The sequence below is a fragment of the Haemaphysalis longicornis genome, unplaced genomic scaffold (assembly GCF_048455015.1).
Source record: "Haemaphysalis longicornis isolate Haplotype H1 unplaced genomic scaffold, Haemaphysalis longicornis Haplotype H1 scaffold_10, whole genome shotgun sequence".
Lineage (NCBI taxonomy): Eukaryota > Metazoa > Arthropoda > Arachnida > Ixodida > Ixodidae > Haemaphysalis > Haemaphysalis longicornis.
This window is the reverse complement of record NW_027526204.1, coordinates 109,655,954-109,673,888: the sequence shown is the minus strand read 5'-3', so window position 1 is coordinate 109,673,888 and position 17,935 is coordinate 109,655,954. Positions and strand designations below refer to the sequence as shown.

Sequence of the window (17,935 nt, the reverse complement as noted above, 5' to 3'; positions counted from 1 at the left end):
GTTCGCTGAAAGAAGTCGCACATGCCGGATGCTTGTTTGAATATGCATCCAACCGCTTAACAGCTTTTCTCCCCAAAGCTCCCGCATCGCATTGCAAATTGTTTGATATATATATATATATATATATATATATATATATATATATATATATATATATATATATATATATATATATATATATATATATATATATCAAAAACTTTCTCCTGGCTCTCACTTATAGTATTTTACCGTAGTGAGTAACGATGCTGGCGCAGGACGACAAATTGCATAGTTTTTCGCGTCCGTTTCAGGTGGTGTGCCCACCGCTTCTGTAAAATATCCCCAAAAACGGCCCCAAACTTCCGAACATTCTTCCATTCCACTTCCAAACCAACCCTCTCCCGTAGAGTTAACACCGTGTGTATAAATATCCTAATGTCCTCTAATAAAGTGACCAGATCGACGTTCCGATTTTGCGGCTGTAGTCCCCGCTGTCCTGGCAGCCTGCTTGAGGGACGGCGTTTTGTCCCGCCTTCGGCCGAATGTATGGAAGACGGGTATAAATAAGCCCTCGGTCACGAATGAAAAGCTGGAGGAACGAAAAAGCCAAAAGAAACCGTTTGAGGAACTTTAACGACAGGAATAAGCGAGAAACACAACGCAGCGTTCGTGTTTTGTGTCTCTTGCTTTTAGTCCCGTCGTCTGCGCTGTTTTTTTGAAGTCCATGTTTCAACGTCTGAGCTGTTTTCTTGAAGTTACAGTGTACCAACAAACTGTTTATCACACCCTTCTACATTTGATGAACGATGGGTGGACACACCTCAGCACTTCGAAACAAATGGCGTGCCTTGCAACAATATTCAGAGAATCATCTAGTGCGCCATGTGCTTGCGAGGAGGCACAAACGCACCAGTGGAAAGGGGATATCCTTTGATGAGTAGCAGGTTGACTGCACAGAAGACGCAGCTTCATTTGGCCACAGTAAAAGCAATGCTCTTGCTGGAGGTGAATGTGCACATTGCGTGTATATCAGCGAAGATGAAGAACTGATGAGGGCAATTAATTCAAGCAAGAAGTATCAGTTGCTGGCCAGGAATAAACTGGGAGGAGCAGGAAGGCCTAGTAGTGCATATATAGTAATACAAAGTGCAATTTATGATTTAAGCTACGTGCCACGGCCCTTTCTTACGCCGCCCCTCCCCTCCCTCCACTCTTATCTCCAGTCTCGCTTTGTGGTCAGAGCATATGGTCACTCTGCCAATAAACCAAATCGAAGCAACATTATTGTGATTCCGGCCAGCTAGATTTATGTTTGCTCTCCTAGGCCTCCTTCATTCGATGTGGATAAAAGTAGAACACTGTTACGCTAGGCTACAAAAGAATGACGTGGAAAAGCGGGTTGAGTGGAATCTGAGTGGAAACGGAGCTGAAGCAGTTCCATGGCTCGCGTGTGGGTCAAGGAAACGATCACGAGGCGACGGGGGCAACGTGCCTACGTGGGTGATAAAGTGTCGAGTGTCTGCGATAACGATGTAGTGGCTTTATCTCTTGTTTGTTCTTTGTCCACTCCACTTAGTTATCTAGTTCAACACGCTTTTTACGGCAACGAGGAAACAAACCGTTTTGTTAATCACTGTTTGATGGCATTCGTCATGAATAAGTTATGCTCCACAATCAACGCCGTATGTAGGCCTTCCGCTCGGTTCAAAAGAGGGGGAAAAATGTGACAGGCGTTGTGTGGCCATCTGAGGGATTGTGGAAGCCCTGCGCGTGGTTTGAAAAGTGAGGACGTCACTTTGTGGGACGCTGATTGGCTTTTAATCGTCCTCTGCACCAAAGCAGTTAAGATAAGTCGTGTGATGACGTCACTGATTACGTCACTCCACGTGTTCACGAGATGTATTAGTAATGCCTTTATAGATTGAAAGGAGGCAGGAGGGACCAGGGGATGGAATGGAAGGTATTTACGAAGACACGCAAAAGGCAATGGGTCCATTTGAAGTTCGCTGAGCAATGGCATGTTCAGATGTCTCCTTGTAGAGGAGCTGAAGTTCGCGGAGCGTTCACTGACTGGCTCACGCGGCTTTTTCAGAGGAACACTCATGAGGGGAGTCGGAACAGAGTGGGATTGTGATACCGCTTCCTATTTCGCTGGTCACGTTGCGTTCGAGAATGGATGGAACGTCACTCAACTTTGCGCTATGTCCCGCCTTTGGTCATCATGCGGGGAAGGATTACAGGACGTGCCTTGATCCCTCGCCCTTTCTTTTCGTTCCATCTAAGGCCTTGCACGCCTGAGGAGAAAAATGTAATGGAGGCGAAAACGGAAACGCCAGCATGCTTGCCAAGATTTCGGCGCACGTTAAGGATCTCCAGTTGGTATGGATTAATTCGGAGCCCTCCACTGTGGCGCACCCGATAGCCCATAGGTGCAGCTTCCACACGCTAAGCCCTAAAACTAAAAAAAAATCAAGTCCAATTTGTAGGAAGCTTGTTCACCAGCACTTCAACACCATTCAATGCTTTTGAAAAAGCCTTAGCTCCAATGACTTGGCCGCACAGTATATTGAGTTGGATACAGTTGCGGTGGGAACACTTTAGTACGAACGCCCGTACGTAAAGCACGTATTCAGAGTCTCTCAATGCTTTTCAAAGAATTGAAGCAATGGCCTCAAAGCATTGAAGGACTCTGACGTAACTGATCTCGTAATTCACTTTTGCGGACGCTCCGCTATGATGCAGCCCCTACTCGGCGTATGAGCTTTATACGATAAGCGCTTGCCTCTCTCGACACGCATGCCTGCACATCCGCGTCGGTGATCAAGTGATTACGTCTGCACCGTCGCCGAACCAGCTGCGCGCTAGCGCACCACGTCCCGCGAATTCCGGGCTGTACGTTTTCCGAGCGCACCTGTAGCGGCCTGTTATTCACTCAAGCAAACTCAGCTTTGGAATTCATTGATTGATTGTAGGGTTGAACGCGCCGACGCAACGCAGGCGATGAGGCGCGCCGTATACTGGAGGGCTCCGGATTAATTTCGACCACCTGGGGATCTTTAACGTGCGCCGAAATCTCGTACACACGGGCGTTTTTGCTTTTCGCCTCCATCAGAAAAGCAGCTGCCGCGGCCGGGAATCGAACCCACGACCTCGTGCTCAGCAGCGCAACGCCTTAGCCACTGAGCCACCGCGGCGGGTAGCTTTGGAATTCAAGCCAAAAAGTCCAGCGAACGGGCGGGACTTCATTGTTCTATACTGCGCTACAGCATTGGTGGAGTCCTTTCGCCGAAAACCCCGCGTCATTGTCCGTTGTTGGTGTCTTGCAGCCTCGCTGACAAGAAACGGTGTCTCAGTGGTTAAGGCGTCGCGCTGCTGGGACCAAGGACGCGGCTTCGATCCCGGCCGCGGTGGCTGCTTTTCTGGAGGAGGCGAAAAGCGAGAAACGCCCGCGTGTTCGAGATATCGGCGCACGTTAGAGATCCCCAGGTGGTCAAAATTAATCCGGAGCCCTCAACTACGGCGCGCCTCACAGCCCACGTGCAGTTTCGGCGCTTTCATCCCCAATACAATATAAAAATGGAACAGGAAGACAATGAGGCGAGGAGGGTGGAGGGAGGAGAGGGGCGAATTAATGAAGATTCTGTTGAACACATCCGGAACCGCACTGCAATCGCTGCTGACTCCATCGGGATGATCACCCATCAGTTTGTGCACTGGCTGCAGTTCAGACTGCATTCGGCCGCATTGCACCGAAACCCTCAATTGAAGTGCAATGCAGACACACTCCGCACCTGCTACGATATGTTCTCGCGAAGCGAGCGTCAGGAACCTTGAACGGGCGGAATTCCGTCTGCTTGGCGTCCTCCTCACAATGTCACCCCCGAGTCTGAAAGACGAGCCCACGTCCACGTACGAGAAGGAGCAGGGCGCGGTGACTGGAGCGAGTGAACCTAAGGTCAACGAAGGTAAGGAAGTACGCGCGGGCCGGCGATGGGAGACCGATTGGTATACAGTAACGGACGAGCCAACACCACCTAGGTGGTGTTGGACGAGCAGTCGCCGGAGCTCTTTTTATTCGGTGGTGACACCCAAGCGACGTCCTCGCCCACGCTTGCCCCGTCACGGCATCCGGCGTTTCGAGCGGAAGGAATTCCGAGATGGCGGGCCGCATGTCTGCCGTTCCCGCTACGGAAGACGTTAAGCGAGGAGAGATCCTCGAAAAACGGCTTCTCCCGCGGAAAAGTACCGCCGGATATCTTGCAGTGCAACCGCGAGTGTGTGACGCATCAGCCCGTCATCGAGAAACACCGACTGGAAGAGAAGGCCTTTCGTTGTCGCTGTGTGTACCTTTTACGCTGCACGAGTGCAACAGTGATTTTGCTGCTGAGTACAAGGACGCGGGTTCCATCCCGGCCTCGGTGGCTGCTTTTCTGGAGGAGGCGAAAAGCGAAAAACGCCCGCGGGTTCGATATTTCGGCGCACGTTTAAAGATGCCCAGGTGGTCAAAATTAATCCGGAGCCCACGACTACGGCGCGCCTCACTGCCCGGGCGTAGCTTCGGCGCGTTAAACCTCATCATCAAATCAATCAATGCTTCAGGGATGATATTGTGCAGTGAAGTGTAAGCGCGTTAAAGGAGTACTGACACGAAATATACATGTTACGTTGTTTTCGCTGCTATGGGTGCCTATTAACCCCCTAATCCCAGAATGGCACATTAGACGGTCGATAAACAATCATTTACGGCGTCGTTTATTCGTGTCAGTTTCGGTTTCGACAAAACGAACGCCGAGCGGCCGCCCTGACAGGAGGTCGCCCGTGACGTCCCCATCCTTGCCGCACCGCTGCCGGCCTGGACGCGCGCGCGCGCGAGCTCGCCCAGAGCGGCCGAGGTCTTCACCATCCCCACGCGCCCGTGCAGCATAACGTCAGTCCCAAAACCATGACGTGTACACATGGCGTAGCAGGGCGCGCCAATCGCAGCCAGTGCGTCGGCTACGTCACGGGAGCCCCGACGCCCGAAGTTTGGGGCAAGGAGCAGATGATGTCATGTCGGCCCACTCTGGACTTTCTCGTGCGGGCAAAGATTAAAATTGATTTAAAATATGTTATACTAAACGCTTACTGTTTAAACTTGCTGGTAGGCGTCTCCTTATAAAAAGGAAGCATTTTACATAGTTATCTTAGCTTTGAAATTTCGTCTCACTACTTCTTTAAACCCCACAATTAATCAAATCAAGCGAAACAGTCAACCAGGATTGAGCCGGTGTCTTCATGACGCGCAAAGCAGCGCCAACCCTATAAGAAGCGCAAACCGGAACTCATCCTTCGACGTGCAATGCACGAGCAGAAATAATTTTGTTCCTCAGTTGTCGAGGGCGGGCGTGAGGATACTGATAAGCCTAATGACTAATAATGTTTCTCTATCTTAGATGGTGCTGTGACTCAGCTACGAAGGCAAATGTCCAGACAGTAAAAGTCAAGGCTGTCGACGTTGTTGCAAAATCAGAGCAAGGGGAAGCAAGGGTTAGATAAACGTTTTAATAGCCCAATGTTACTTGGGGCACCGCGAGTACGATACTTCAGGCCATGCAACAAAATGCGCTGTGATTAGAGAACTTGGCCGCTGCTCTGGCGACCAGTGTTCAAATCCAACATTAACCCAACTCGTTTTCACATCCCAGCGGCGGCCATATCGGTACTATACGCATTGATGCCGCCGACGACTACGACTACGGTAACTTTTCGCGTTTGACGACACACTCAATCTTTCGCCTTAACATAAGAAGTACCATTCGCCGCTGTTCCTCGTATACCACAGTTGTGCATATCGTAGAAAAAAACAAAGAGCCGACCGCCCAGCGACTTCTAGACCAATGAGACCACCCATCACCATGGGTCCACAACGTTAACTAATCAAGTTTAAATCAGGTAAACTCTTCCTACCGAGTTGGCTTCACCACAACAATGCGCTTACCAATTCATACCATGTCATGCAAGAACTATTTTTTTTATAGGATGTACCGTCCTAAGACTTCTAGCCTTACGGCAACCTCGTTCTACTTGTGGCTCTTGCAAAAGCTTGGGGATCATGTTAAGCGCAAGAAATGTCGGGCCAGCTAATAAATAAGGCACAGCTCAACACAGCGGCCGATGTATACCCGAAAAGGAGGACTTCGTAACAACCCTCGAGCAGTAGATGGAAATGCTTAGTTGGGCGTGCATCAGCCACGAAAGGGAGTACACTAAAACGCACTTATCCAGGCCTCATCGTTGTCTTAATGCGGTGAGAAACGGGACTGCTGCCGCTTTTTTTTCTTTGACGCCCATTTTTATACCTTGTGACACCAAGTGCAGCCTAACGTCAAGGTCTCTTTGCGACATCTGTAGCACCCTATGCCACGGAACCGCAACTCTTCTGACACCGTATCGGCACCGACTGCAGCCGCTGGCCCTGAAACGTTAAGTGAGCCCGTTATTCTCACTTATCCGCCTCAAGTTGACTCCACCCGTAGGGAAAGTCGCGACGGCCTGAATCAGGCACGCACTGCAGCGCATCTACACTGTCTGCGGTTCTGCATATTATAGGTTACAGCGGCGGCGGGGGAAACAGCGTTTGTCCCAGGGTGCGACCCTGAAGGCTCCCAGTGCACGGCGCGCAGATTACGACGTTCGCATCGCCGAGTCGTCGCGCACGAGTACGGCTCCTGGAAAGTTCTTAGCGATTCTTACGCGCTTCGGTGCGCAGAGCCTTGAAAGACCTCCGGTGTTTTTTGAAGACAACCGCGTGCCCGTATGCGTAACCTTGGACAGCGGACGCCATGCGTGCGCCGCATCATTCACAGGGAACGTCGACGCTCGCCGCGATTCGTCGTGGAGACTGTTTGATATGCAATCGCAAATAATCCAACAGCCTCGACATACTTTTGTGTGTTGTTTAAAGCGAAGCTTTCTTTGACTTTCTTCCAGGTTTTGCAGGGAGCGGCCATTGCTGCTGCTTTTTGGTATGACGCATCGCGGGGTTTTGTCTAACGGTACCAGATAACGCCGGCTTCCGCGTACCGTGGCTGCGGGCCAGGAAGCGACTGGCGGCGGGGAAGTCGTTTATATATTTCCGGCGTGTTTAATGTTCGCTACTCTTGGATCTGGAGGAGTCCAAACATCATGCAGGCCAGCAGGAGCGTCTCCGCTGTCGAAGCCGCGAATGTAAACGTGCCGGTCGAGGTGGACGACCCTTCCGCGCGACGTTTTCGACGGAAAGAAATCTTAACCCGTAAAAACATGCAGGTGATGATGTCAGCTAGTGTACAAGCACAAACGTAAAGCTTCACTTCACGGCGATTGGCACCTATACGTGATATGTACATTCCTGGCTCCCGAGAAAAAAAAAATGCACGTGGTCAGACTGGGCGTAACAGTTCTCGAACGGGCAGCGCTATCCTATGCAATGGCGCTGATTGCACCTCCGATCGCAGCCATCAGGGGTAACCAAATCAGCCGCTCTTGAGTTCGTCGAAGCTGCGGGCCCGCGAAAACGTGTCTTCTTTGTATTTCGAAGTGCAATCATGCACGTTAGCGGGCGGGATAGTATTGCCGATCTATCCAGTTACCAACGGCATGCCTTTGCTATGCAAGACATCATAAACCGATAACAGAATTGTCCCGGAGAGTACAGGAAGCACGTTCAAAGGATGAATCTGTAGATAAATTATCCTTATTTCGGAAAAAAAGCGTGTTATTTTAGTTGGTGCTACCTTGTTCGCTCACAAGGTGCGGCTGTCGTTAGTTCGGGACAGCTCCGACGAAGGAGTACTACATAATGCCCATGCCATTGGAATCTGCTCCGCAATAAAGGGCGCGCGGTGTGTGGTTTACGTCTGCTCGCATATCCACTAGTATAAGGGGCTTCGTAGGTCATAGAGGTTATGGTTCAAATAAAGCAATTTTTTAATCGCAAGCCCTTTATACTGAAATAAAGAAGGCAAGAAAAATGAAAATGGGGTTCTTTCTCGAAATAACGATAATTTTGTCGAGTATAACTTAGTGGAACTTGTGTTAGGCTATAGTTGGTTCATGATTCGCAGAAGAATTGAGCGCAAACAAGCGCTAGTCCCGTCTGGTTTTTCTGTGTCTTCTGTCCATTTGTTCGCGCTCAATTCTTTTTCGAATTTGATAGAGATTCACCCTCCGAGTGTGCTACACTCTTCAGGCGAATTTACCGCCACTCCCCCACCCTAAAACCAGAGTTCCAATACAGTGGATTCTCTCTCTCTCTCTCTCTCTCTCTCTCTCTCTCTCTCTCTCTCGACACTTTATAATGTCTTGTATACCGCAAAGGCACGCTGCTGGGAACCGGATAACCACGAAATAATGTATTGTTCCACCCGTCAACATGGGGGTGGATGATTGCACGTTATAGAACCAAAAAGAACGTTTTCGCGGGTTTCCTCGAACTCAGAAGCAACGTATTTGGTAGCGCTAATGGCTGCGAGCTGAAATGCAACCAGCTTGTATAGCCCATAGCGCTGCCCCCTGAGAACTATTACGCCCAATCTGACTCGCCAGCGGAGCGACGAATATCTGATATAGGATGGCGGGTCAGAAGGAACGTATCCCCCATACGCTGGCCGTTGGTTCCCGCCAACGCTCCTGGGCGGGGCAGCTGTGGATTTCGGCTAAAACACCTGAGATAGTCTAGGGGCCTTATTTCGGTCATCACTCCAATGCTCCGTTTACTTTTGATCGGATCAGTACATGTTCTTGAAGAGAGAGAGAGAGAGAGAGAGAGAGGTATGGCTATGGCAGGGCAGTGCTTTGCTTTTTGAGGCTAGAGCAGGTTGCCTGCGAACTAAGAGTTTTGTGGGGAAGTATTCACAAAATGATGGGGTATGTGTGGTCTGCGGAAAAGAAACAGAAACTATGCGGCACATAGTGTTAGAATGTGAGGGTATCCATCCAAATCTACATGAAGGGAATATTGGGCTTCCAGAAGCCCTAGGATTTAAGGGTATCACAGAGGAAGTTAACTTCAAGGCTGTCGAGGGGACGAAAAGAAGATTAGAATGCTGGTGAACGAAAAGCAGAAAGGGGAATATTGCCTATGACCGTTACCACCTGTAACAAGGAAAAAAAAAGTATTTCGGGCCTAATAAGCTTTAGTGCCTGCCCTAAGCAGCGCTAGTATTAAACCAAGAGTGTAAAACATGGTTATATTAGTCCTTTTTGGTAAGATGACATGTCATCACCCCGCTTCAAAGGGGAAACCAATAGCAATCATCATCATCATCATCATCATCAGGCTCTTTATTGGAAAAGCAGAGAGGTTTGCCGGCATTTACAGTCGCCTACATGCTTCTCTCTATCACTCCATCTTGTCTTCTGCCCAAACGCTTTTAAAATTGTATGAAACAAATTAATTCGTTCTCCAATTATACATTACACTATCCGTTTACGTCGAGCTCAGGCATTTAGATGCATTGTTCACATCTATACAGCCGAGAAAATTTATGTATGCATTGTACACCGAGCTATCAGTCATGTTATTATATCGAACGTTTGCTCATCGATTTCGAAGTCGGCATATACAGGTTCGACTGGATAGGCCGCGCATAGGGATGAAGCCTGTGCCACGCATGACAAACGGTCGTGCAAGATCGGCGGTTCTAAATAGCACACTCGCATTTCAAAGCATTGCTTTCACTGAGCATGCCGGTATTTATTCGTCTTTTCTTATTTTCTTGATTCTTTTCGCCTGAAAAACGCTCCGGGCAGAGACGAAAGGGATTTCAAGGCCACTGGCTTATCGCCTAACGGCAATTAGATACATGTTTAGCGGGAGAAAGTCACGGGGGATGTCCGTGCATGGTGGTTGTAGATGTTGGAGCGGAACTGACAGTCCTAGTCAATGATGGATCTGTCATTTTGTGAAGGTGGATCGGCCGGTTCCTCTGGTGCTTAACTCTGCCCTCTGGCGGGAGATGTTACACCGGATAAGTTCATCAGCGGTGGTGTTTAGACCGAGACGTAGTAACATGTCCGTTGAGACACCGATTGGAGGCCTTGTTTGCAGCCGGTGTCCTCATGACGGCGTTTAACTTGTTCCGCCGCAGCCGGTGAAGGTATGAGCGTACTACTAAGGTAATGAGCGTGCGATCTGAAAGATGACGACAGCCCGTACAGGTTGGAACGTGTCGTAATCGCCCGTGCCTCTGGCCTTTTTCGCAACGCGTTTGACCATGTGCGTGACTTACTAAGTCATGGTCTTGACCTTGTCGATTGTCGTGGTGTTTGTTTTGATATCCTGGGAGGTCACACCTGGTGTATTGCCGTCTTGGGCAGGGATGATAGTGGGCTTCACCATGCGAATATTGATTATTGGTATTCCTGATGGTTGCTTTTTTGCCTGAGGGGAGGGGGGGGGGGCGCAGCTGAGTGTCCATGACTTTCCGTTATTTACTATTTATACGTTAACTGCTTCCTCCATCCACTTTTCCGTCGCTCCCGGGGAACTGTGGTTGATGCCCTGGGCGCTGCTAATTAGGAAGTGCAGGGAGGCCTACGAAAGCAATGTTTAAAAAAAGGGGGATGGGGCACACTACAGCCCCCTGCGGAGTGCCTCAGCCTCCTGCTGGCAAGGGATCGGCGAAGTCCCTATATAGTTTGAGCATCAGTGGGGGCTAGTTTGTGCTACACAGCTGAAGTGGAAAGCGCTTAAATTCTGAAAAACAGAGGACAGCAAAAATACTACCACAGAAGATAACAGCGCAACTAACAAACTGATTTTTGGAAAGAACGCCACATATATACGCTATTTGTATTGAATAAATGTATATGAAAAGGTAACGCGTGAAAATGCGTGAGAAGCTGAAAATATATAAAAGGGCTTGCGTGATCGCACTTATTGCTCATGTATATTTTTCGAGGTGTAAGCGCTTACCACTCCATCTCACCAATTTTGAGGATGGCTTCACGGTGTTCGAGGAAGACCTCGATGTACTGATATAGGTATTGGCCCCCAAAGCGCTATATACAAAACGGGCTACAAGAGTCCTAATGTTTTGTTTATGCGTGACTGTGGTTTAATTGGACCGTAATCATGCTCCTGTGAGCGCGCCGTGTGCGTGTTTTTCTTTGCCCGTCTGTTTCCCTATTTCTCATTTAGCAAGCCAAGCTCAGCGCTTTTCGTGTTCATTCAACGAGCTACCCATTTCCAAAAGGGATAAGATAATCTCGTCCCGAGGGCCTCGGTTTTGTGGCATCATTGATGCAGAACTGCTAAGCCTAATTGAAGGGCGCTGGTAAGCCTACGGCAGTCCTCCTCCTCAAAGGTTTAACGTTTGAGGAGGGAGTTCTTTGATGAAGATGATTGAAATTGCCGCACGCTGCCGGCCTCCGTTTGTAACGAACGATCACGTGAGCTGGAGCCAAGTACAAAAGTAAAAAAAAAATACCGCTTCATTCTTCTTGCATAAAGCTGTCTTATACCCAATGGTAGATGAACCATCCGAGTTAGCAGCCAAGGAAGCCGCTATACTTAACACGGTGTGCTCCGAATTGTCCTTCACGCGACGCTCCAAATCTGCCTATGTCCTATGTTCTGGTCTTGGCCTATGTCCACATGATTATGTGCCTTAAGTTGGTGTTGAACTTAGTGTTAGTGTTGAACATTGTAGTTGAACCTCGACATTTATACAAGAATGGACTTTATAAAGAACACCTTATTTAATTTCGCCACATCCTATATGGAAGACCTCAAGGCAGTTGCATTCAGGTTACAGGGGGTTCAATTAATGCGCACTACCACATCACAAGAGAGGGCGTATACCCTATACAGAACAGGAAAGTCGCTTTATTACAAATCTCGCGTTATTCGCATTGCTTCATCATCCTCATTGCAGTCCCCAGAGATCAGATCAACCCCGTCTATGACAAAGTATCACTTTTAACGAAGTTTCGCTTATAACGAGGCTTATAACGAAGTTGTTTTCCGTGTAAAAATCTCTTACGTGATTTTTCATTACTCAGGAGGAAAACATTTGCGTGTTTTTATATGCGTTGTCTTCCATGTGTACATTATTCACATGGCTTTGTGTTACTTTGGAGAGAAACTTCATGTGCACATAAATTATCTGCCTTTGTATGTATGCCATGGGTACTGGGACCGCGTCAAGCTGTCGTATGACAAGTTTCTTGCCCTCGTTTCCCTGCATTTCTGTATCTCCGTATATCCCCGTTTCCCTGCGTCTTCGATCAATTTTCTCATCACGTGTGGTGCTCCACAAGGAGCTATCCTCTCACCCGCCCTTTTTAACCCACTTCACGACAAGCAAAAGTAACGGGAACTCACAGCATTGGGAGCTGACGCCCTAGAAAGAGACGCACGGCGCCGTCTTCCGCTTCAATGCCACTTCCTCCGAGCGATTCATCGCAGGCCGTCCGTTCTCGTTGATAGACGCGCCCTCCGAAATCGGCGAGCCACTTGAACGGAGGACGAGGCTTCGGCGAGCGCCGCGTCGTGCGGCGAAGGGACACGACCTCAACTTCCACCAGGTCTTCGCTGGTCACACCAGCAGCGTCTATCCGTACTGCGGACAGCAGCGATTCCTGACGGTCGCAGAACGCAAGGCACTTCAGAGGAAGGCGACGTTTCGAGAAGCAGTAACACTGAGACTAGAAAACGGAACTCAGCCCGTGGGTGTTAACTTCAACCTCGAAAAGATTCGAGAACAATCCAGGATCGGAATTTCGGGCAAGGGCTCCGGCTTGGTCCGAGAACGGGAGCCACCCTGCGGAGCAAGTTCGACAGCGTGGTGTATATATCACACGCTACCACCGGTCGACTCGGGAGCGCCGTCACGAGTGGTGCACGGCGTGTGTTTGTCGCTCGCGCGCCAAACGCCGGCAGAGTCGCCCTCTCCCCGTGACGTCATCTTTCCCCCCCTGCGGCGCTGTTCCTCTTTGAAGCTTCGCGTTGGTTGCGCTCGACAGCAGACGGGAAAGGGGACGGGAAAAGGCCCTCCGGCTTGACAGCGCCAGCAGCCGATCAACAGTCCGTCCGTTAATCAGTCGCTACCCTCATCCTTCTCATAGCTCTTTATCTCTCTCTCTCTCTCTCGCTCTCTCCCTATTCGCGTCTCCGTTTTCTGTCCAGTCTACGCGAGAGCGGTCCAGACGAGCGGAGTAGCGTGGGCGTGTGCAACAACGATGCTCCGGTTACAGTTTTTTGCGAAACACCAACACCGCCCCTGGTCTGCTACGTACTCTCTTTCTGTCGGATCGGTTCTGTGTTACATTTTCTCAGCTACATTGCTTCCTCCCACTCGCCGGGCGTCATGCTATTTTACACACTCTCTATCTCTCTCTCTCTCTCTTTATCTCTCTCTCTCTTTATCTCTCTCTCTCTCTCTCTCTCTCTCTCTCTCTCTCTCTCTCTCTCTCTCTGTTCGGCATTGAAATATTACCGGTCCAGAAGGACTCTCCCAATTATTTCTGCCTCGCCGGCGACCTTGCCTTGCGAACAAGGAGGAAAGAATACTTTCCTCCATGCTTGCGAACGTTCAGATAGCGTCACATGGTCAACAGCGCTTGTTTGAATTGCTACTTCCTGTGGTGTTTCTGGTGGTATTGCAAAGTCCCGGCAACGGTGTTTGGTTTTCCGTGTTTTCAGTTAATGCGGAGCGCGGTGTGCGGTGTGACTCAACGCTCGCCATTGCGTATGCAACACACGGTCTTGATAGGGTTCTCGCAACCCTCAGCAGAGAGATTAAACTTCGAGACGCGCCGCACGGCGCCACGGAATGACGAAGCCGCCAGAGAACGTGCTCGATATCTGCTGGCCGTTAGATTCCGACATTTTTCGTTTATAACCGGAGTTCTAAGAATGTAGGGAGACTGTTAGGCAGTTGTGAGCTGCCAACGTGAGACGTTGCGGCTAGTGCAACACTCTGGAGTAAATCTAACCCTGCTTCTGTGCTTTGGCAATAGGCGTAACAGCACAGGCGGATTATCCATTGTTAACTTAAAAGGGTTCAAATGAACCTGGCCCCCCAGGCTTAGAGGGGCCTCCCGAGGACGGGCAAAATTGCAGGCTTCGTGGTTTGGTTCGAAAACGTTTAAGCCTCCTTCTCATTCACCCTGGTTGAAACACAGCTTATCTATTTGAATAGGGAATACTTCGAAAAGGCTTTCGGTTGCATAATGTGCATAACCCTGAAGTCAGCTCACAGTTCGTCAGTCTGAAGCGCGCTGTAGAGTCTCGTGGGCAAGCCGTTAGTTTCTTTGGGCTTGTACAGCCTCTATGCGTTTTCTTTGCTGCGTTTACTTATCGCTGGTATGTACTCCAGGCTCACTTGAAACAAGACGCGTCCGCTGTAATCCAGTCTCAGATACGCGGTGGTCAGCGCTAGCGGATGGAACGAGGGCTCTCGTGGCGGGTTCTAAAAAAGTCAAAACCGCCCTGATGCAATTATCTAAAGGTTATTATGAACTGGCGGAAACGAAGCACGAGGCAATTTCTTTGCTGAAGGCAATGATAGCATTGGAAACCACGCGGATGGCCGAGTTCTGTGATAGAGTTTTGCAGCGCTTCAATGCCGCCAGCATGGTACTTAAGAGCCCGACACTGACATTGAATGCTGCCGCAAGTCTGATGAAATCGTTATGTGATTATGTATCCGGCTTAAGAGCGAGGTTCGATGGAAATTGAAAATGGCAGCATCTCCACTCCGTGGACGATGGCGAGGGTGCGGAGTACGGGGACTCGAAACGACATCCAAGTTGCGCCCCGAGTGACATCCGATTTGCGCCCCGACCGCCATTCGATTTGTGCCGTGAATTGCACCTTGATTATTCCTTAAATGAAACTGCAACTGACGGCTCAAATCATATTTCGCTTGATTTTCGCATGATGGTGGTGTGCGCACGGATGGACTCGAACGGACGTTGGGAGGTCCTAAGGTAATCCGCACCGTTACAGGCGAGGGAGTAAGCCATTTTACTCCGGGGTACTAACTCACGGTCGTAGCCCACTGGGTCGGACGACTGACACTGGTCTACCGGACATACGCTCGGATCCTGCCGGTGCCTGTGTGATTTTTTGCGATTGTAAATGCTATGCTCACGGACGCGGACGGACATTGTGCGGTCCTAAGGTACTCCGCACCTAAAAGCTTGCGAAGGAAACGTCGGTCACTGTTTCTTACAAAGCAAGTACCGAAAACAATCGACCCGATACGACAGCCCCGAAGGCACGAGCACGCCAGAGCCACAACACCCTTCAGCTAAGTTCCGCTGTGAAACCGTCTTCGTCATGATTCAAAATCTCCTGCACGCTCTCACAGCTCGCCATGAGCGCTTACACCTAAGCCTTCCCGCAGTTTACTCTAATTAAAGATTGGAACTGCTTTTCCTCAGCGGAGAGGCACATACAGGTGATGGACCTCGCGAAAAGTATCCTTCTGATCTGGCCGGCACATTTCCCGATGAGCTTGAACAGTTTATTTGATTTGCGAGCAACGAAGGCGTTGAACACGTTTGGGGCAGACATCCTGAAACTTGTAATTCGTTAAAAGCTTGAGGGATCATTCCGAGATGTTCATGTTGCTGTTAGGATTATTTTTGTTTTGTGTATAATGGTAAAAAAATGCACGGCGAACGGTCATTCAGAAGTCTGAACTTGAACACGAACAGGCTTGGATCAACGATGACTGACAGCCGCCTAAGCGATTTTTCGCGGCGTGGAGACGGAGATTCGTAGAAGTGTCAATGTTCAAGATCTCGTCAACAAACTGTCCCAGTAGAAGAAACGAAACCGGTTGTAGAAACGTACATACCTTTCTTTCTTTTCTTGAAATATGAATAAAATAGGAAAACACGTAATACGTATACAGGCCCCATTTAAACGTAGAATTTTTGCGGAACGCATAGCGTATTTTCGACACCGTGTTGAAGTAGAAATGTCTGGTGAAAATGTAAATTTATGCCGCAGTTCAACAGCAGGAAAGGTGTGTGCAATATGAATGTGTTTCCTACTCTTATAAAAGTGGATATTGGCTGCAAAAATATAAATGTCTTACTGGTTTAAAAGTGAATGATCTGTGCGTAAGAAGTATGTGTATGATTGTTTATTCGATGGCGTTATTTATAACATTTTGTAATAGTTCGGTATCGATCTCATTTTCTACAGGCACCACATTTTCTTAAAGGAGCCATGAAGACAAAATACAAGTTTGGTTTATTAGAAAGAGTGCTTAGTCCCGATAACAATGATACCAATATAATCGCAATCTTCGAACAAATATCGGAGATATTAAAGAAAACGTGTGAAGCAGTCGCGACCCCCTATCCGATTTCCCGCAACTTTTCTATGACGTCACGGAACCTTGTTTGTGCGATTGGCGGCCGCCTAATTGACCTATCGCGACGACACATAACTGGACGTCTGTAATGGGGCCTGTAGTTCCATTTGACGGCATCACTTGAATGCTAACGTGCAGTTAACGCACTGAAAACTATGTTTTATTGTTGGCCCATATAACGTCATTCTTGCTCATATTACGTCACTGTTACGCAAATTTTGAAAGTTTTTAAATACCTCTTGCTTTTTTTTTCGTTAAAAAACACATTTTGGGGCTGTAATGGAGCTGAGTGAGATACTGAATCCTAGTTCTTTCAAATTAAATGAAGTTGTATTTTCTCTTCATGGCTCCTTTAAAGGCTTAGCCTCCCGTATGATGAAAAGATTTGAATAATGAGCCATTTAGAATATTTGTTGCTCTCAGTCGGCGTATACAATATACATATCACTCTTTATATGGAAACGCGACCTTAGGAGAGCTGAAATTTCTTTTGATGGATGAAATCACAAAATAGCCAGACGATTGGTAGCGCATTTACTGTATGGATATGCGAACATTTTCTGAAAAAGGCCTACCTGTCTACTTCACCAGTGCTCACGCGCAGGCAACCAAAGCGTGCGCTGCCGAATTAGGGAAGCAGATAGAGGAAGCCACTTTTCACGAATGCGCTTCCAGATGTTTGAGGGTTAACATTGTTGTTTGAAGCAAGTGTAAACTGCGCTAAAGATAAGGCGAATGGAAGAAACACATACGAGAATTGAATTGCAATTTTAAGGGTAGTATGTATTTCGTATTTTCCTTTTAACTTTTCCTTCCTTCTTTTCGTCTTAACTTTTCGCGCAGTTTACCCTTCTTTCAGTAGGAGCCCAGTATCCCGGCAAATCTTAATTCTATCTATGTCTCTTCGTCTCCTGGTATATATATAGTTCAATCCGGACGACAATCTCTCGACGTGCTCTGCGAGAAAGTAGACGCCCAGGGGATGTTCATAAACCCTCTGGAGATCCTGAGAGTATGGCATTTGTTTTTTGCAGGGAATTCTAAAAATCGTGAATCACGATAGGGCAAGGATGGAGGGTGGGGAATGGCTCCCCTTTGGTTCTTGAACCGGGCCCTCAGCACTGTTAACCCGGCCCTGCGTGAAGGTTTGGGCATGCGACGTCACTTGTGGTATCTTATGGCTCCTCCATTCCTCCTCGCTTAGTACAGCCATGCACTCGTAGGTCGTCGGCTACACGGCGGATGTGGCTGAGGGCGAACGAGAGGGGGGGTCCCAGCCACCACAGCCACGAATGTTCGGTCTACTAGTTTAATAACTTTTATTGAATGCTTAAGAATTTTCCTGTGGATTTAACGACGAAGAACATCAGTCTGTAGCCCATATTAGCCATGAGCAGAGAAGTACGAACAAGACTGAAAGTGCCCCCCCCCCCCCCCTCTCGAAACATGGACCCGTACTTGCACAAAGAGAGAAGAGTACGAGTAGTCTTCCTACGGAAACAACTTGAAAACAAAACAAAACAAGTCATCAACACCGACGCTGCTTTCTACAACAGGAACAATGCCTCCCTCGTTATACTCGATCACGAAGGAGCCAT

The 17,935-nt window shown here is 48.7% G+C and overlaps 1 protein-coding gene across 2 annotated transcripts in view; it reads right to left on the bottom strand.

Annotated features, from left to right (window-relative positions):
- LOC144159111 (galactose-3-O-sulfotransferase 2-like) overlaps window positions 1-17,935 on the bottom strand; it is an 80,824-nt gene that overhangs the window by 51,325 nt on the left and 11,564 nt on the right. Inside the window, exon 1 of one of the 2 annotated variants that reach the window (XM_077690400.1) lies at window positions 12,329-12,859. The exons of the other annotated variant lie outside the window; for it this stretch is intronic. The gene's annotated coding sequence lies outside the window, so the exon portion shown is untranslated. Of the gene's footprint in view, window positions 1-12,328; window positions 12,860-17,935 lie in introns of those variants that run through there. 2 annotated transcript variants of the gene reach the window in all.